Genomic DNA, 21,566 nt, shown 5'->3' on the forward strand with positions numbered 1-21,566 from the left:
GGTCCTAGTTTGGATGTTGGCTGTTGCCAAGTTCACCACAGACTCACAAAGTTCAGGCCACAGAGGGGAAAATTCACAACCAGTTAAGTCCATTCTATTGTCTGATTATCAGTCGGAAAACAACAGTCTCTTAACCCTGCTGCTCTGAGCTTCGTTTGTAAGGCACATTGCAAGGTTTTATAGGCAACGTTATAGCAATTTACAGATTAATAGTTTGGTAACTTTGGTCTCCATGTTCTTTGTTCAGAAATCTTGAAACATTTCATTTGGGATTGGTTTGATGGTCATCTGTGTCCCCCAGAGCTGGTTTGGGAGTTGTAGTTCAGGTACCTCATACCTCCATTCTCCTCTATGGGACAGGATGATTGGGTTTAACCTCCATAACCTGCAAGGCTAGTGAAGGCACCCAATTAGTCCTGCTTTGCCCCTGGGGAGGTGAGTAGAACCTCAGTAGAACCTCAGAGTTAAGAAATGACGGATCAACCACACACCTCATTTGGAACCGGAAGTACACAATCAGGCAGCAGCAGAGACCCCCAAAAAAAGCAAATGCAGTACAATACTGTGTTAAATGTAAATTACTAAAAAAATAAAGGGAAAGTAAAAAAAAAAAAGATTTGACGAGGTAGGGAAACTGTTTCTGTGCTTGTTTCATTTAAATTAAGATGGTTAAAAGCAGCATTTTGCTCCTGCATAGCAAAGTTTCAAAGCTGTATGAAGTCAATATTCGGTTGTAAACTTTTGAAAGATCAGCTGTAACGTTTTGTTTAGAGTTACGAACAACCTCCAGTTCTGGGGTGTTAGTAACTCTGAGATTCTATTGTAATTGGCTCCTGGCCAGATGAGGTGAAGCTAATCCATAACAATTAGACTGAAGAAGCTCAGCTGAGTGGGGAGATGACCGAGGAGACAGGTCTCTCTGGCTGAGAGAAGCTCAGGGTTAGGGCACACAGAGACAACAGGAGCCGCACACTTGAGGGACAGCATATGCTCTTGCAAGGGAAGCCCTAAGAAACAGAAGGAGAAAAGACTTCAGTAGCTCAAGAGGGTAAGAGAATTATTCAGTTTTGTTTTGACTTGTTTACGATACCCTGAAAGGGGACTGAAATTAGATGACTTGGCCAGAGGGTGAGCCACTGAAGATCAGGGGCAAGAGGCAGGTGGCCAGCAGGCGATGCTGAAGCTGAAGATAGCAGCAACATCCCACACCAAGGGGCACCCTGAGAGAGTGCACTACACCTTAAATGACGCACTATGTTTATGTGACTCCCATGATGGACTGTATCAGTTCAGCCGGATGGGAGAGCATGATGCATCACAGGAGATGCAGTCTGCACAAGAAGTTTGGCCCATAGTGGATGATAGGGGCATGAGGCACCCAAGCTATAAACCATGCAACTCAGATGGCCATAGTCTGATATCAAACTGACCCAACATAAAATATTTTACTTGATTCTTTTTTGACAGAATAAAGATAAAAAAATTTAGCAAAATCAAAAACTTTCTATGGAAAAAACCCAGGATTTTTACAGTTATAACCTGGGGAGAACTATTTAGCCATTCTTTTAAAAATGTTTCATATCCCAGTTAATTTAAAAAAACAAAACAAAAAAAACCTTCTGGGTTATGTCTGCGCTCACTCTCCCTCTGGAGTCTAACATTCCAGCACTAGAGAGTCTTCTGAGGACCCAGATATTGCTTAGGGCCACATCCACAGTTCCTGCTGCACTGTGAAAATCTATTTGTCCATTTACATTTCAAAACGGTTCATTTTACATTAAATATTAATTTTACGTCTCTAGACCTCACAAAAAATTAGGACACAAGCAAGGTTTTTAAAGCATCGAGAGAAAGATAAAAATAAAGCAGCTTTCAGAGACAAGGAAAATCAGATATTTGCTGGAGGGTTTTTTTGTCTATTTTCCTGCAATTATCGCTGCTTTCTTTTCCAGCTAGCCAAAAAAATGGACTAAAATGCTCCATTTTAAGTGTGTGTCCTAATTTTGAAGTGGCACATTTTTCTAGAATATTAGCATCAAGATCAACATCTGCATGTTCCCTCAAGTCTCCCAGAGGTGAAAAAATGATCTATTAAATATTTTTAAATGTTGTTTTATGCATCAACTGTGTGTGCCTCTTTCCAGAAAACTTAGGTTCAATATGACATTTAGTGTGTGTGTGTGTGTGTGTGCGCACATGCACTCATAATATAGATGTGTGTGCATGCTCATATATATTGTAGGTGTGTAAATTCGCACACGTGTAAAATCTAAACTCTGCTGTGTGTGATAAACATAAAAGAACTTTGTTAGCATTATTTAGCTTGCAAAGTCAAGCGCTCAAAAGTTAAGAAATGCCAGAATGAACATCGCCTGTGCAATCTTAATTCAGCCCCCTTGTACATATGCATTATGATACAGTCTTTAATTACATGATCATATACTATATATATATTTCTTCTACAGGATGCTGCCTCATGCCGCATACAGCATGAACAGTGCTCACTTAAGAAACAATTTGATATTTTGTTCTATCCTCATTGCTCAATCTGTGACTCCAGGCGTTATTTCCTGCACGCTGTTCAAACTCTGCTCTGAAGATAGAATTATTCATTTCCTTGGCACTCAGAACTATCATCCTTAGTATCTGAGTACTTCACAAACATGAATGAATGTATTTTCATAACACCCTTGTGAGATGCGGAAGTGGTATTATCCCTCTTATACAGATGGGAACTGAGGCACAGAGAGATTATGTTCAGAAGTTTCCACTAATTTGGGGGGTGGAATTTGAGACACCGAGGACCTGGTTTTGTGAAGGACTCACATTTTTGTGTCCTACACACACACACAATGCACTGATAACCTTAGTTCTGGCATTTCCCAACTTCTGAGTGCTTGACTTTGAAATGTTAATGTTCTTTTAACATGGGGGTGTATACAGAGGATATGAGAGAGAGAGAGAGAGAGAGAGAGAAATGCTATGTTGTGGATGAATTTGGGCCTTTTGAAAGTGAAAATATAACAGCATCGACTAGTCTCAGCTGCCACAGTGTGAGGAGGCACTATATCAAGCTTCTTCACACAGCCCAACCAAATAAACCCAATCCTGATCCGCAGCCACCCCTATTAATTCATTCCATGTGCAGATTACCAGCCACGTAGAACCGTGGTGGTTTTTCATGTGGAAAAGTGTCTAGTAGGGATTAGGATGAGAAAAAAAAATCCATTTTCATTGGCAAGCCAGACACTCAGCTAGGCTAGCTATGGAGAAAAGCTAGTTCATAACCCAAGGCACTGTAGGTGCAACCATGCATTAGACAAGATGGCGCAATGAACCCCTTCTGGAGACTGGTGAAACACTTTCACAAAAACCCTTACTATGCCACACACATCAGCAGTTATATCAGATGATTCCACAGAGAACATCCTTGAGGGTTCTGCCTGAATAGTTCTAGGCTGGGGAGAAGCAAAAGTGTGGAAATTGAGACCTTCAGTGCTGCAAACACTTGGTACTGTGCCAGATAACTCAAAACTTTACATTGAAAGCATTACAGCTCAGCTCTTTATAATTCTGCACTTTAAAAGAGCAGGCAGAACTCCCAACAAGCAGCCCTTTTCAACCGCAAGCTGCAAGCCAAGAACTGGAAACATGCCTTCAAAGTAATAACCAGGGTGGAGTTCACTTTTATCTGGGGGACAATTCCTAACTTCCCACCCACCCACCCAAGCATGTCACTAGATCCCTAGACCTCAGCCCACCACCACCATTTCTGGATGTTGTGGTCAAGTTAGCTAGGCAGGAATCAAAACTTACCCTGTTCCAAAGTCTGGAATTTGTTTTATTAAGTCCTGGAGCAGTGCCCAAAGAGTAGTACAAGTCTGAGCATCAGTAGCAGCTTTAAAGCCCTAGGATGGGATTTTCTAAGCCACTGAGGGGATTTGGATGCTAAATCCCCATTAATGTTAATGAGATGTGGGTGTCTAAAACCCTTAGGCAGCTTTACATATTGCACATGCATACCTACAAAATGAGGAGCGGTGATTTCTCAGTTAATTAGAGAAAATACCAGAATCAAATACATCCTCCACTTAACTTCAGTGGGCAGTAGTAGCTCCTCCTGAGAATGAAAGTGGCAATTATTTTAAAGTCAACAGAAGTGTGGCACCGAAACGGCCTCTTGGATATCACGGAGAATCGAAACCACATTGAAGGTACAAATATTAACCTTTCTTTAGATTTTGTGCAACTATTAACTTTTTAATTTAGTAAAACTTAATCATGAAAACATTTTAACAAGTTAGGGGACTCAGCTTTTGATCTGCCAGGGTTAGAAGCATCCTGATGGGCCAATATAATGACTAGTGCACTTTTTCCAAGCTATTCTTCTGGACTTATGTTCAGAAGGAAAATAAAAATTGGGTCCCTATAACTGGACCTGCTGGCTTTAGCCTTAGCATCCTCCCAAGAAGCCCTTAGGCAAGATACTCACTGTTAAGAAACCCAAAGATCTGGAAAAAAATCAAAGTGACTTCCTCCAGCCTTGGGGATCTGAATCTTATTCTGAGACAGCTGACCTCATTTCTGCTCACACGCACATAACTTTTTAATGTCAACTCTTCTTTGCATTAACATGTTTTTCTGTCTTGGGTGAAGAAGTGGAAATTAGCTCTTCTGTTTTCTTCATTTTAAACCATGACAGTTGCCTTCAAACTAGGACTGGCTTCCCAGTTAGGTCAGAGTAAAATGCAATGTTCTCCCAATTTAAGCCCCTTTCTTGATCATGTCCAGGATTCTTAGAAGACCACAGAAGTGAAACAATCCTGAGCCAGGAACAAGAGAGATACAGAGCTCAGGATGCATTTGCTAACTCCTAGAAAGAACAGTTTTACTCTCAAATACAAAAGCTACTGCTGCTGCTGCTTTTTTTTATGCTAACATTTGGCAACACCTGGACTATCAGTTTTATTGGGTCATAAACCAGTATGCTGAGATTTGTGTTATTTAAATGTTCATCCACATCATAATTCTTCTCATAGACCCACAGATGCTTCAACAAAACAACCCCCCTCCCCCGCCAAAAAAAAAAACCCCACACAGATTCACTTTGGGACCCTTGAAAAACACATGCATGATGAACGACGCTACCTCAAATCACAATCCTACAAACCCCAAAGCTTTTTGTCTAATGAAAACTGTTATTGCTCTTTAATAAGTTCTTCAGCGTTTAAAAATAGGATTCCTCATTTCCTGCTCCATTGAACACCACCTCGACTTCAAGTCAAATTATTCACAACTTTTTCTACTCCAGCCCTGGGGGATAGAACTCCTGTGTTTTGGGGCTAAGTACTTCTCTGAACAGCTGTGAGGAGTGTTCTGAAGTGGGACAGAGCAACGAGTTCTTGACAGTAACAGACGTCAAAGTTAATCCACCATTTTAATTTTTTCTACCATTTAACACAAATTGTTCTGGGATAACAACGAGCAAGGCAGAAGGCCAGTTTTGTTCTCAGAAATGTTTCTCTGAAGTAACTTATAGCCACAGGGCTAACTTGTGTTGGGAGTAATAATCTAACAGGAGTCCACTGAAAAAGATTAATTTTACTACACAAGCAAGATGCAGTACAGAAGTTCTGGCTTATTCCAAAATGCTACCCTGATGCAAGATACTGAGGGGTAACATGCTCACCAATGAAACAAAAGACAGAAGTGCCATATCATCAAAACAAACTCACAGTGGCTGATCACAAACCTTATCTAGCTGCTGGTTTTAAACATTGATGTTTTTATGGCTGTTATGTACACTAGACCAGAGATTCCCAACAAAGGAGCACATCAGACTTTCTGGGGGAGCACAGTGAGCCTTCTCATTCACTCATAGAGTCAACACACATGGAGGGTGATTCAAAAAAGGTAGAGAATCCCTGCACCAGACTAACGCTCTGATCCTGCAGTGAACTCCACAAGGGCACAATGGTCTGCCTGCATGGAGTTCGCTGCAGGATCAGGGCCCAAAAGTGCTCCTATTATTAAATTAATCTACTATCAGAAATAAGTTGGAGTCACAATGTTCACTCCTGTGTAGAGGATCAGAACAAGGCCTATGCAACACTTAAGTTCCATGTGACCTTATTGTGAGGATTTAGTATTATATAGACCTTGTGTTGTCCTACTCTGCACATGTGAATTACAACCCATGGAGAATTAGCTCTGATCTGAACTTCCCAAAAGTCTGGTTGGGGGAGAGGATGTCAGATCTGGTGTTTCCTATAAGGTCCCATTTCTTATTTACATTTAACAAGGAGTACTGCTATGAAAATATTTTCTATTCCTTTCTCTCTTCACACAGACATCCTTTTAATATTTTCTTTTCATTCTCAGATGTAGCTGGTACAAGAAGATTTGTACTTACTCATGTATAAAAAGAGTCATTAAATGACATGCCTTCTTTCTGTAAAACTGAAAGTAGTTTTAACAAAGTATTAAAGAGAAATTGAAAGTTTGTACAATATTTTCTCCTCACAAGTTTTCTGACCGCCCCCTACCCCGAAATAACCTGACAGAGTTAGGCAACATCACTCATTGGTTGGCATGGTATCCCATCACACAGCTGATATACAGCAAGTGATACTCCTGATCCAGGGGCAAGACCTGGTCCTACTGAAGACAATGGGAGTTTTGCCATTGACTTCTAAAGGAGTCAGGATTTCATCCCTAGTGTTTGGGCTGGGACTGGAGGTTAGTTAGGCAATTTAAAATTACAGAGTGGCCATTACATCCTGTATTGTAAGGGGCACAACTATCCTTTTGGGGCAGGGGACCTGTTTTGATGGTCCATCCTTGAGAATTGATGAGAAAAAATTCTTCTAAAAGGCCTTGAGGGAAGATAGAAAGGCCTGTCAGAGCAGCATGAGCAAGGATTTGGTAGGATGTTATAATAAACTTCCACCACCCACAGAGTAGCCCTACCCACCACCTTCTCTGTTTTTGTCCTCACGAGTCACCTTACTTTACAGATGACCTACGACACATGCAACAGGAGGGAAAATAGCTACAGCACTAATTATGGGAGTCTTGGGCTGCAGTTGAATGCATCTCCTAGAGAGTTTTTGGATTCTAATACTGTGGATGTGCAGAAGACAGAGGTTCTTTGCTGCCAGCATCACACCTGCAAAATCTCAATCAGCAGATTCGTTTGCAGTAATGAGCAGTTTGGTTAACGCAAGCTGCTCTCACTGGGTACCTGATGTGAAAAAAAATTGGGTTACTTTGCAGATAAAAATCCAGCAGTTTCAGGGTGAGCTGTCTGCTTCCACCGATACAGAGCAGTATCTGGAAGGGACTACAAACAGAGGAGAGATGAACAAAGGCGCAACGGGGAGAGATACATTTGTAGAATTTAGAAACAGGAAAGCTCTCCTTGTAGGGTTTTTACTTCAGTTTCCCCCAAAAGACAGTGAAATACCCCCAGAAATGGTTTTTAAAACTTGTCAGAGGTGTTCGGCCCAAAAGTCACTTTAAACATTACAAAACTAAATAAAGAAAAGGGGATTACTTGCCCAAAATATCCAAGAGAGACCATGAGCAGATCCTGCTTCTTCTAGGCCTTGCCTATCTGTGGAAAGAGTTAAGAATGCACACCTCATCCAGACTAGGGCTACCACTGATCCAGACAAGAAACCTCTGTAGAATAAATGGGAGTTTCGCGTAAAAATCCAAGGGAGGACTTGGCTTGATTTTTAGACTTTTTACACCTCATACCCGAGGGCTGATGTTTTACTGGGGTTATATCGTCAATATGTGATGGGCACTTGCTTTGGAAGAAGTCGGAATGGGGTATTTGACATTTTCGCTTTAGCTTTAGATTTGTGTGTCTTTTGATAGTTTGATATATTGTGAGGATAGGGGAAATTTCGGTCTATGTTGTAAAAGCAATCAGAAGCGACAGTCTCAGGCACTTAGTTATAAAACTGACCTTTTACAATGTGTTTGGACGTGTATATTTTACAGCGAGAGAGAGAGAGCAGGAATGAACAATCTAAGGGGGGAAAACTGCCTAAACTCCAAAAGAAAAGCAGTTTTAAAATGTGGATACAATAAGGCTACAAAGATTTTACTTTAAAATAATCCTGCTTAGGAAATAGCTTCTATTAATTACTACAAGCATGTTAAACTCCTTAAGAAAACAACATGCTGCCTAACCTCCTACACCACCATCGACTTGATCTCATTATGTATTCTACACAAGTTGGATTACAGCCACAAAGTGTTTTTGCACTGCCTTTAGGAAAGCTTTCCAAAATCATCATAATCCATAAACACCAACAATATATGTGTGTGTCTTGTGCCAAGGAACAGACCTGATTTAATAGACTCCTAATTCAGTTAATAAAGAGTTGGATGGCAACATTCACCAGTAAATTTTAACCCTTCCGTCATGTGTCTTATTACTTCCCTCTCCCCGCCATTAACTACACATACAGTTATTAAATTACCGAGTGTTTATAATTACTGTGTTTTCCATGAATGAACAAATACTATTTATCAGACGTCCTAATAAACAGTGCTCCTTCATGCATGGAATGGGATTACATGCATATGTATGGAGGTCAGCCAGCATCTTAATAGCATAACAGCAGTCAATAGAAGCACAGAGGCAGGTCAGTACACACATGTCCTGCCCAGCAGAAAATACAGGATCAGAACATACAGAGTTCCTGCTTTGAGCATTCAAGGCTGAAAGATACCCCACTGACTAACTACACATCAGAGCCAATGGAGGACACCCTCCATATTAAGACAGACTCATAGGTTAAAGTATCTATAGGTCTGATAGGTAACAATGTACATTTTTGCTACAACTTTAAAAGTCAGATCAAAGTGCCATTAAATGCCAGTGACCTGAAGAAGATCTCTGTATAAGCTCAAAAGCTCATCTCTGTCACCAACAGAACATATTATTGTGATGGGTTCCCCCTGTGGTGCCACCTAGAACTGGGATACCACTGAGCCCGCCTGACCCACAGCTTGGGCTACCATTACCCTATACTGCTGTGACAGGCCCTCAAGCCCCGTCCAACACACACACAGGTAGGGACACACCCAGCTGCAGCTTCACACACAGATGCTGAGATTAGCTCTGCATGGGAAGGCTCAGCTAAGGCATACCCCCTCCTCTGGAGCGTAAACCCAAAATTATACCGTCTTGTGCTGCACAGGAAACTGTACAGAGTAAGCTTATAAAATTCACCTCCTCCCTCAATGTGGAGAGAGATGTGCACGAGCTTTCTGCCCCAAGTTATAATTTCCACACACTGGTTGTAGACAAAAAAAACAAATTTACTAACTACAAAAGATAGATTTTAAGTCATTATAAGTAAGGTTGTGAATCATTCACAGAGGTCACGGCTTCTACAACTTTCCGTGACCTCCATCATTTTGCAGCACTGGTGCAGCTGACCCCAGGACCACCCCAGCAACTGGGAAAGCCCAGGGGCCAGCCGCACCAGCCGCTGCTCTGGCAGCCCCAAGCAGCTGGTCCCCAGTGTTGCCCTGGAGCAACAGTCCAGGACCAGTGCCAGTGGCGGCGTGGCCCCGGGACGCCCCTAGCCCAGCAGCAGCAGGGTCATGGGATACCCCTCACCCCCAGCCCGGAGCAGCAGCAGGGCCATGGGCCACTCCTCGCCTGGACTGGTGGTGGCAGCAGCGGGGCCCCATGCTGCCCCTCCCCCGCCCAGCAGCAGTCTTCAGGAGTGCCCCCTCCCAGCAGGTAAGATTTAGTCACAGGTATTTTTACTAAAAGTCATAGGCAGGTCATGGGGCCGTGACTTTTTGTTTATTGATCATGACCTGTCCATGACTTTTAGTAAAAATACCTGTGACTAAAATGGAGCCTTAATTATAAGTGATAGCAAACAGATCAAAGAAAATTACCTTAGTAAATAAACAAAACCGCAAACTGAACTTAACACAATAGATAGGTAGGATATGAATTAGCAAATTCTCATCCTGAGTGATAAACTGGCTGGCAAATTCTTAAGGCACAAGTTGCCTTGGCTTTCCCAGGTTTTCATACACAGGCTAAAAATCCCTCTAACCTGGGACCATCACTTCCCACAGTTCAGTTCTTGCCCCTCAGGTGTTTCCAGGTGTGTTGTTGTAGGGAGAGTGAGGTACCATCACGATGTCATTGTCCCCTTTTTATATCTTCTTCCCACAATCTGGAAGGCTCTTTTGCTGTGACCCGGGACAAACAGTTCCCATTGCGTAGTGCTATCACGGAGAGTTTTCTATTATACACAGTTCCTGGGGTAATCCTTGTGCTTGTGTATATTTCCTCAATAAGTCATTAACATTGTTTGGCCTTTTTACTGTTGTACCTGAAAGGCTTCTTGTGGGTGTTTTCAACCTCACAACATGTTTCAGTAACACATACATAGCCAAACTTCATAACTTCACATACGATGGTAGCACATACAATCCAACGAGATATTAATGTCTAGCCGATCAAGACTTTTAGAATGATACCTCACAAGGCATACTTTTTACAAAACATATCCTAATTACATGACAGTGGTGAATAATGGGGTGCCAGGGTGTCACAATTACCTCACCCACCTGGTCTCTCTACTATCCTGGGACTGACACAACTACAACACCACTGCATAGTGCCTCTTTCTGTCAGTTAAGTGTTTGGAAATAGTCTACCTACATGCAAGGGCAGATGGTGAAAGGAAGAGGCCAAGAGAAGGGTTCTTCTACAGAACCAGTTCAACAATTCCATGAGAACCAACACCTTATGGTCAGAAATGGAGAAAAGTGTCAGATCCCTCTGCTTCTAGGGACACAGGCCTCTATAACTTGAGCTGAAGGTGTTTGACGCTCCTTTAGCTGTAGCAGCATTAGGGCTCAGTACACACAGGTAGGTTTGACATTCTATTCATTAGCAGGCAGTGATGAGACACACCTTAGCCAGAATGTTACCACAGCACATTATAAGTTTTAAGCAAAGGACAATTTCTCAAGAGCAGGGCCAGTGTGTGTGACATGATGCCCCCAACTGACCAGCCAAGGATTACCACATCACACCCTGGTGTTAGGATATAGATATTCAGGCCTGTCTGCAAAGGCCTGTACTTTAAGAATTTAGGGGTATTCTTATCACTTGGCTAGTTCTAGAGGTATAAAAGAAAGAATCAAAATCACTGTCTGCCAGTGTAAGGTCCTTCTCCTACTGTGACAGTCTGAGGCCCTGTTCTTAGGCTAAGGCCTTTGGCTAAGCAGCAGAGGCAGCCATAAGCTAGGAAGCAAACAGTCACATCCTCACATTCCAAACTAGTCACATTGAAATAAGGTGCTATTGGGCTGTCAGGCACTATCAGGACAGGATTGTATTCCTATCACCTCCAGAGAAAGGGAAGTGCCTAGAAAATGTAAAAGGAAACTTAGTTTGATAGCAGCCTGTCTGGCAAGAACTCACTTATCAATAGCTGGGATGTGAAATCCTCACTTCTGTATTGTTTTGTCATTATAGTTCCCACTTTGCTATTGTTTGTCTGTATAATCTCTGTCTGGTTCTGTGATTGTTTCTGTCTGCTGTATAATTAATTTTGCTGGGTGTAATCTAATTATTGTGGTGGGATATAATTGGTTAGCTAATCATGTTACAATATGTTAGGATTGGTTAGTTAAATTTCAGTAGAATGATTGGTTAAGGTATAGCTAAGAATATTACTATATAAATTAGGGGCAAACAGGAAGTAAGTTGGGATTCGAAAATAAGGAAAAAGGAACTTGTATTTAAGCTTGCTGGAAGTTCACCCCAATAAACATCGAATTGTTTGCACCTTCGGACTTCGGGTATTGTTGCTCTCTGTTCATGCGAGAAGGACCAGGGAAGTGGGAGAGTGAAGGAATAAGCTCTCTAACACCTGGCCCCACACCTGACGCTAATCAGGGCTCTGAAACAGGGCTACATATTTCTACTGCTGTACTAGAGGGTGGTTGTGTCTTTTATGGCTCCAGTTCTGTATCTGACAACCTGTAGGTGGACTGCTGCACGCATGGTGAGTCCTGCATGAAGCTCAGCAGTTCGCCTGTGCATTGTCAATTGCAGGTTCCGAGTCTAAGACTATAGATGCTCATTTGTGCAGCAGTCTCAGAAAACCAGGAAGAGGGGAGGAAATGTCAATATATTTAAAGGGCATTAGTGCACCTGTTCCTTTTAGAATAAATTTGGTCACAGAAAGGTCATCATTCCCATCAATGACAGTTTTGCCCACTTAATGCATTGCAAAGTACCCCTGAGGCTCAGTGACAATGCAGGGTGCTGCAGTGTGAGATAGTCAATACAGGTACAGAATGATCCTTGTGTCTTTGCTCCTGCATGAAAACAGTTTCTTCTTTTAATCTCATTTTAGAATCATTTTAAATTCTAATTTGAATTCCCCTCATGGCTAGACAGCAGCACCACTCTCTCGCTCAAATTGCGTTAAGAAGTTTTCATCTAAACTCTTTCACAGCAGTTTAAAATCAGCATTTCACCGTGATGCTCACTGAACACGCCTGCAACTCAAGAGCAATGACCCAAATAACTTACTATTTTATGGCTTCCTAGTTTGTCTCTGAGCTATCATTCTGCATTTCCATCCATGGTCCTCCACATTCCTATCTCCCCCATTTGTAATGCCAGCTTTAACATCTGGGAATATTTTGTCCTCCAGTTATAGGAGTCTTTTGAACAGTTCCCCTGCTATGTATTAAACGGAGCAGAAGTCAATATGTTTACCTTTAATTTATAGCCCTTCCTTGTGCATGAGCTCCACTAGCAACAACCTGAGCAGGAATATGCACAGGTTTGGAAGAAGCATTTGGTTTCTGGCTGTTTACCTGCACAGCACAGATGGAGGGAAATCAGACCTGCTTTATTGATTTTTTTTAAAATCCCAAAACAAAAAGATGGAATAAAAATATTAGAGATTGGCCTGAGTCACAAAATGTGGACCCGGATTTCAAAAGCTTTTTGGATTGGGGCATCTATTTAGAGTCTGTTAAATGCTTCATACTGGAGGAGATGGCAAGACTGTAGCATATATAATTTTAAGGAATACAGATAAGGTTAAAGCCACATGACTATATGAGATGCCAACAGGCTCAAAATGAAGGGACATAATAATACTTTATTGCAGCTGGTAACTGGCACCATCCACTATATTTAAGGCTGCAAATCAATTTGCATGATAATCCTCTAGTTTTGTATGCTCATCACTTTTCATATCTGGTCTCTGTGGATTTTTCTTTGGTGAGGAAGAGGAGTTTGAACAACATCCTTTCAACTATTGTTGCATTGTGGTGAAAGTGAGTTGGAGGGAGAAATGGAATTTTTCTAGTTGTGGATGAAAAAATTATAACCATAGTTCATTTGAACAGGACTACAGCAAAAACTGCTGGAATTTGACATTGGGCACAATATAGGCCTCACTGAGGACCAGTGCCATTGCTTATTTGAGTGGCTAGGGAAGAAAAGAATACAGAAAATTGTGATTTTAGCAGAGCCTAATGAAGTCCTGACCTCTTGTGATATCACTGGCCTCACCATCTGGTCAGAGGCAGGGCCACACTCTCTGCTCTCAAGCTGCTACTAGAACAAATTTGCATAACTAAGATTAAGTGTTCCACTGAAATACATAGTAAAGCCCTCCAAAATACAAACAAACAAAACAAAAAACAATCTGAGCACCAAGAATAGGAGAAAAATCAAAAGCATGAAAAAGTTGTTCATTACTTAATTTTAAGAGATTGCTGCCATACAAACTCAAAACATTCATTTAAAAAAAAAAACACTTTTGTAAAGATGGAGCTCCCACAGTGTAAACAGGGGCACCGTTATCCCAACCTTGCACAAACCAAACCTTGTCAAACAAAACCATAATAGCAGCATAGATAGAAACTCACTCCTTCTCCATCCCAGGGCTCCTCGCTGGTGGGAAATTCAAACCCCAGTGCTGATCACTTAGATTCTAACATTATTAAACAATTATTTTTCCTCTCTCTAACTAAAATTAAGAAAAAAAATGGGTGAAAGGAGAAATCAGGAAATGTAAAAGTTAAGGGTATGGCAGCAAAATTAGCTTGGCCATACTGCATGTATGCTGTTTTTTTCTGTTCCTTGTTATTTTGGTAATGTGTTAAATGTGTATATGCCAGAAAACATACACTGAAATATATAGAATGCAGCATATATATATATGAATGCAGCCAAGTTAGTGTTACTTCTGGAACCTTATCACGTGACAGTTCTCTTCTTTACATTTAGTAATAATACTTTGCATGATAGAGCTTCTCTTCTTAGAATCTTGAAGGAGTTTTATAACATAGTAGTCAAATCTCAAATACATATTGTGCTGTACGTTGGGATAAACTGAGGTCCAAAGCGGTTCATTGACTGCTCCATGGTTAATAAATCAGTTACAGAGTGTGGAAGTATAACACTGTATAAGTATAACGTTGTATAAGGGGACATGCTGGATACATTGTATATGAGAGGGCATGCCAAAACATGTTACAAAGTATCTGAGGGAGCACACGTAGGGACAGTTAGCTTTTGAATGGAGAAGCAATTAAGATAGAGCCAGCACGTCTAAGAAGCAGGCATCAGAATGGAAGGTGTGAAGGGCAATTAGTTAAGTTAACTGGAAGCTGTTAAAGGAGATTGTTAAGGGTGGCAGGTAATTGAAGATACATGACTGGTCTCAGGAATCTCAAAGGGTAGTGACTAAAATCTTTTTCTTCTTTTGTCTGTAACTTCTCTGTAACTTGTTCTCCAAAAAACTGTATAAATTAAGAGACACAAGCCCCACTCGGGGGGCTCACTTCTAAACGTATTAGCAGAGCAGCTTTGCTAATAAAACAGAGTGGTCTGATAAATTGTGAGTCTGAGTCAAACTTTGACAAGAGTCAGGAACAGGTCCCAGGTATTTTTGATTGCTAACGACCTGCTTTGGATCACACAAATGGAAGCTAAAACAACACTGAAAGTTCAAGACCAATTGTTTTATACACAGACTAGTTATCTGGTGGAGGAGATTACCAAAGGAAGCACCAGAAGATGCAGCTGAAAACACGTTTTATTTTTAATAATAAAGTGAGAGTTAGAAAGGTGCTCAGTGGAAGACAAAGCATGACAGGGCACACATGCTAGACAGATGTGCTCCAAATTCTCCCTTCCTGTCAAAAGGAGTGACACTCTGCTGTCTGAGGGATGTCAGTTTGGTTCAAGTTCAGTTGGCGAAGCAAACCTTGAGTGTATTTTTGTTCTCCTCTCCGTTATGTAACCGCTCTCCTCGATATACACTCAAGGGTCAGTTTGAGGTTAGATTGCACCTTTCTGAAAAGTGATGTGAACAAGGCTGATTGAAATAGTGCTCTGTTCAGATGTTTATTATTTATTTATTTCTGCGCTTGCTCTATCTTGGAGTTCTGAGAGTCCAAATGGGGCAAAACCCCAAAACGCAGATAGCTCAGTTCAAATGCTCATCAGTTAGGTCAGGAGTCTATTCAAATGACTTGCTGACAATCCCACATTTAAAAAAGGAGACAGATTTCCAAAGTCGTATCTACCATTTGGCTGTCTACGTGCCATTAATTTGAAGAGGGTTTGGGCATCCTAATCCTGCAGTTTTGGGGGGAGGAATCACAGCCAGAGCAGATTTTTGGAATGTGTATTAGAGAGGAAGGATAGCCCAGTGAACTAGCCTAAGACTGCATGAGTCCAATTCCCTTAGGCAAGTCTGCATGAGTCCACCTTAGGCAAGTCTCTTGGCCTCTCGGTGCCTCAGTTCCCCATCTTTAAATTAGGGATAACATTTCCTGACCTCACATTGGTGTTATAAGGATATACATTAAAGACTGTGAGATGTTCAGATATGAAGGGGAAGCCATATAAGTACCTTAGGGTATGCCTGCTTAGGAGGAGAAATGTATGGAGGCTCTGCTTGAGCGAGTGTGCTTTAAAAATAACAGTCTGGCCGTGGCAGCTCAGGCTAACTGCCTGAATACAAGCCCACCCCATCCCCCTGCATACATATTCAGGCAGTTAGCCCGTACTGCCACAGCCAGGCTACTTTTAACCCACTAGCTCAGTGGTGAGCTAGAGCCGGTTTGCAATGGTTCGCTAGAACCGGTTGTTAAATTTAGAAGCCCTTTTAGAACCGGTTGTTCCGCTAAGGACAACTGGTTCTAAAAGGGCTTCTAAATTTAACTGGCCAAAAGTGGCACCTTAGGCACCGACTCCATGGGTGCTCCAACCAGCTCCCCGTCCTACCCCCGGCCCCAGCTCACCTCCGCTCCGCCTCCGCCTCCTCCCCTGAATGCACTGCCCCGCTCTGCTTCTCCGCCCCCGCAGGCTTCCCGCGAATCAGCTGTTCGCGTGGGAAGCTGGGGCAGGCTGAGAAGCAGGCCGCGGCTTCCCGCTCAGGCCCAGGGAGGCGGAGGTGAGCTGGGGCGGGGGGGTGCAAGGAGGGCCTCCCGCGCCGCAGCAGGTAACCCGGGGGGCACGCAGGGGAACTGCTCCCCGCTTCAGCTCACCTCCGCCACCCTTGGCCTAGCGGGAAGCCGCCACCTGCTTCTCAGCCTGCCCCAGCTTCCCGCCTAACAGCTGATTCGCGGGAAGCCGGGAGGGTGGGGGATGGAGAAGCAGAGCGGGGCGATGTGTTCAGGGGAGGAGGCAGAGCCAGAGCAGAGGTGAGCTGGGGCCAGGCACAGAGCGGGGAGCTGCCGGGGGGTGCTCTGCACCCACCAAAATTTTCCCCGTGGGTGCTCCAGCCCTGGAGCACCCAGGGAGTCAGCGCCTAAGGCGCCACTTTTTATGTGATCAGTGGGGGGAGCAGCCACTCCCCCTGCTCCCCCCCCAGCTCTGCTCCCCCGCCCCTAGGAGCCAGAGGGACCTGCCAGATGCTTCCTGGGAGCTGCCCCAGGTAAGCACCTCTGGGACTCCCCACCTCGCCCCCCAGCAGGTGCCTCTGGCTCGTAGGAGTGGGGTGGGCACCCACTACGGTGGCCCACGAGACCCTCCTGCCTGGTTCTGGGGGCCGTCAGGGGACAGGAGAGGGGGGTGGATGGGGCAGCGGTCCTGGGTGGGGGCATCAAGGAACACAGGGGGGCAGGAGTTCCGGGGGGCGGGGGTGGGCAACGACCCCCTCGTGGGGTGAGGAGGGAACCCGTTGTTAAGATTTTGGCAGCTCCATCACTGCACTAGCTCAAGCAGATCTAACCCCTGGCTGTCTAATTCCCTGTGCTGGGAATCACACTGACAGCGGCTGTACAAGGTGCTGTACAGACAGAGGTAGAAGCAGTTCTTGGCCCAAAGAGTTTACAGTTATAGACGTGTACAAGCACACTTCAGATCTAGCGGGAGTCCATGTGATGAAGCCTATACAGAAGCTAGAATCACATTTGGGAAGGTAAGTGATGCCTTGTAATTGTTCTGCAGTAGCTATAGCCCTGAAGTTAGCAGACAGTAATTGTTTTTTGATGCCAGGGTTGTTTTTTGATGCCCTCTCATTTTCCAAGCGTAATTACCCAGGCTGTGTGCAAAGTTCATTAGCTAATTCTCTTCACATCAAAGCATTAACCAGATTTGTACGGGTAACTGCCTGGGCACTGAAGGAAAATTACCCCCGAGTTAGGAAACTTGTTCTTCAAAGACTAATGGACTGATTAATTAATGCACTGGAACTCTCCGCTCTTGGGGACAGGGAGAGCAGATCGTTTCCACCATATTTCTGAGCCCTTCAGTTTGGGACTGGAATTTGGCCCCCAGCATAGTTTAGAGTAGCCTCGGGGCTGCTTTAAATGGCAGCAGCGTTCACCAGCTCCATAACGTCCACCCCACCCTCCAACTGCATGCCTCTATGGCGGTGGATCAGCAAGGGTGACAGAACAGTCTAGGCTGGCTCAACACCAACTGAGGATTGCCGAACAAAGGGGAACCTGAGCAGCCCATTTGGGGCAGCCTTAGGGTATATTTTGTGCTACCAGAGTGCAAAGGCGACTTGATGTGAGCCTGAATCTGGACTCTTATCTATACTTAGCCTATGCTCTGTTAGTGAGCCCTACTGCCTCCCTTCCCTCAGAAACCTGCTTCAACAAGAAAGAACCGAACCCCAGCATCTATACTGGACAAGGAAACTGAGGGAGTGGGTGTGAGGGTGGCCGGGGGAAAGGGCCAGGGCCTGGAAAGGAGGCAGTAGGTGAGGGGTATCAATGACAAACAGAAGTTACCAGTCAGGACGAATAAGAGAAAGGGGACAACGCTGTTTGGAATGGGGTTACAAGGGTTACTTTTTGAGGAGAACAAAGCTAGACAGAGTCCTGGCGTTTGGGTGGGAAAATAGGAAATCATTGCTGGCCAGGGGAAAGAGATTAGGAAGTGCAGCCTGGGTGTAAATTTAAGCATGAAGTCAATAGGAAACAGGAAGAATTAATTAGGAGTGACATAATTAATTTAGTCTCCTCACATCTCGGAATACACAGCAGCTGTTCCACTCTGTCAGTTACTCCTCCTTTGGAAAGTGGGTGTGTGAGAGAGAGAGGCTTCCAGAGCAGAATTTGAGCTGGTTCACACAGAAACTGGCAAGTACCAAGCAACAAAAAAGCCAAGGCTCTCGAGGAAGGGGGAAGATTTTCAGAGGCACAGAGACAGTTGGGATTGCCCTATGCACCTTTGGAAATATCCCGAGATCTCCAAACTCCTCACCTCCACATGCACATCAGGTGTTTAGGCACCTCACATCCTACGCACAGAAGGAAAGGCAGGATTTTGCAAAAGCAGGCAAGAGTGTGAGGAAATTTCACATTGGTGAGAGCCCACTGATAATCTGGGCCAAATGCTTCCTGCTTCACAAACATTAGTGATAGAAGCCACTGAAGAAAACAACTGATTTGAAGCGAGATTTCAGTTTGACATTGCTAAAGGGGAGTGAGTAGACCAGCTACGTAAATGATCTCTGGGTTGACAGTGTCCCTTTTATTAGTGCTCCGGATCTGTTGTTAGATTTAACCTTGGAATGGATGGGAAAGGAATGCTCAAACAAAACCTCTGAGCATCCTGACAGTCGTTACACTTACAGCAGCAATCTCTCAGCAGCCTGAATACTGACCTATGTAGATAGTCTGCAATAGTCAAATGGAAATATCACCATTACAAGGCTAGCTACACCTCTGCCTGCTTCTGGTCTCTCTAATACCCCCCCACCTGAGTGCTAGACCAAGACCAAGACCCCAGGCACACTATCCTGTGTGTACCAATTGCCGATCACCCTGCAGGTCCAACGGGATTACAGGCACCTCTCACAGGGGGCCCCTCCCCAGATCACACCCACTTGTGGCACAGCGTGGTTTTGCAGGCATCCCATCCTCAGCTCCTTCAGGCTTCTTGAAATAATTTGCTCACATGCCAGAAGAATTAAAATAAGATCCCCTCCCGCTGCCATGAGATTTTATTCATTAAATCTTTTCAGAACACAGACCCTTTGGCCCTTCAGTCCAAAACCCTTCCTCCCCTTGGTTCAGGAATCCCCTAGCCACCCCTTCTGGGCCGGATTGCTACTTCAGATTCGTTCCCCCTCTTTGGGTCAGAAGACTCCCAGCCTTCCTTCTGGGGCCTGAGTCAGTAACTCAGGCCAGCTGCAGTCCTCAATCAGCTTCTTGCAGCTGGCTTTTAATACTGTCCTTTCCCCTTGGGCAGGCAGGCTAGAGGTATACTGGGACCTAATTTTTAGGCCCAACCCAGACCTGAACCAGACCCAAGCTCACTTGACTTGAGCCGAGAAGGCAGAATTATTTTCCAGCCCAACTCAGTCCATCCCTTCCCATGAACTGGAGTTAGCGACGCTGCTGCCTCCTGCCCGTGGGTTCAGCTCTCCTCCTCCTGCCCCCTCATGCCAGCCACTGCCTCCTGTGTCACCGTGTGCACACTGCAGAGCGAGAGGCCCTGGGACCTCCGCAGCACACACACAGCGCTGTGAGGTGGCGGCCGTTGGCAGGAGAGGGGCACACAGCCCCTGTGCTGACGCCACAACCTGGAGGATGAGAGTCAACCTGAACCCAAGAGGGTCCAGTTGCTTTCCTGCAGCATGCACAGGACAGCGAGGTGGTGGCAACCGGCAGGAGCAGGGCACACAGACGATGATGCACCAAACTACAGCAGGAGGGGAGAGCAGCTGACCCAACCTGAGTGGGTCTAGCTGGTTTCCCACCTGATCTGGACCCAACTCTTGTAGTTGGGTCCCATCAGGTTCCAGCCAGCTCTTTCAAGCTGGCTGCTCTCTCCCCACTCTTTTGACTCTCTGGAGTCTTCTCTTTTATCCCTAGGTCAGGGATTGATTTAACCACATGACCTTGCTGTCATGTGACTGCAGTAACTTTCCCCACCTGGGGAGGAGAGCTGAGTGAGGCACATGTGGGCTGGACCCATTAAATCTCAAAGGGGTCAGTCACCCTGTGACAGTCACTAACAGCTTTCTTAAAACTAAGAATTTATTTAACAGTGGGAACGAAACAGAGAAAAATGGATTTTAAAACAACAAACACCCTGCCTGTGTATATTTAGGCTCATCTAATCTTACGCTCTGCCACAAGTCAGATAGGCTTTCCTATCAGTTACAGGAAAAGAACCATGCATTCTTCTAGCCAAACCCAGATCCTCCTCTGTGTCTGTGTCTCTCAATCTGGTTGTCTCTGCCTGAGCTTACACTGTTTAAACTGCCTCCTTCCAGTCCACAGGAGAATCCAACGGGCCTTCTCCAGGAGAATGCCCCAGTGATGGCTACTCCATTGCTTGGGCAGTTAGTCCCATACATTCAGTCTCAGTGGGTTATATTCACCAGCCTGATGGCTGTGTTCCCCCGTGGATGAAGGTGCTGAAGCTGTCTGATCCCTTTGTTAGTCTAACACACCAACTTAGAAGTCAAGCACATAAATCACCATTTGCAATACAAATTGAAATGTGCAATTGATGCAGACATGTATGGTCAGAGTTCATCCCAGGAGACAAGTGATTATCCCAGCCAGCTAACAACAAAAATCCAGAAAAGCCTCTCAACCCCAAATCACACCCAGGAACACATCCACATCCTGCCCCCAAAAACCTTATCAAACAAAGAGCTTTTGCAGCATGACCAGAGTGGGGGAAAGTCATTGCCAGACTCCCATAGCCAGGACCAAAAATGCCCCATCCCCTTTTTAAAATGAGAGGATCTGCTGACTGCAGCTATGGCAATATGTCAGGTAGGCATTTCCGAGGCCAATTAGGGCTTTAGAGGTCATCAGTAGAGCTAATACATTTGCCAAAAAATGTAGTTTTGAAGATGACCAAAACAATGTGCAATTAAAGGATGAATTTGGCAAAGAGTTTTGGCCAAATGCAATTTTTTTTGACATTGTCAAAATGGTTCCATTCTCAAGTGACATTTTCATTTAAAAAAATGTAGGTAGATTTATTTTTTTAAATGTTTAAAGGGTTAAAAACATTTAAAGGGTTAAAAACACCCAAAAAATGAACTAAATGA

General features: G+C 44.1%; 1 protein-coding gene across 6 annotated transcripts in view; it reads right to left on the minus strand.

Annotated features, from left to right (window-relative positions):
* Positions 1-21,566, minus strand: part of PDZD2 (PDZ domain containing 2) — a 320,331-nt gene that overhangs the window by 245,248 nt on the left and 53,517 nt on the right. The gene's annotated exons all lie outside the window — the stretch shown is intronic.

Source organism: Caretta caretta, chromosome 5 (assembly GCF_965140235.1).
Source record: "Caretta caretta isolate rCarCar2 chromosome 5, rCarCar1.hap1, whole genome shotgun sequence".
Taxonomy (NCBI): Eukaryota; Metazoa; Chordata; order Testudines; family Cheloniidae; genus Caretta; species Caretta caretta.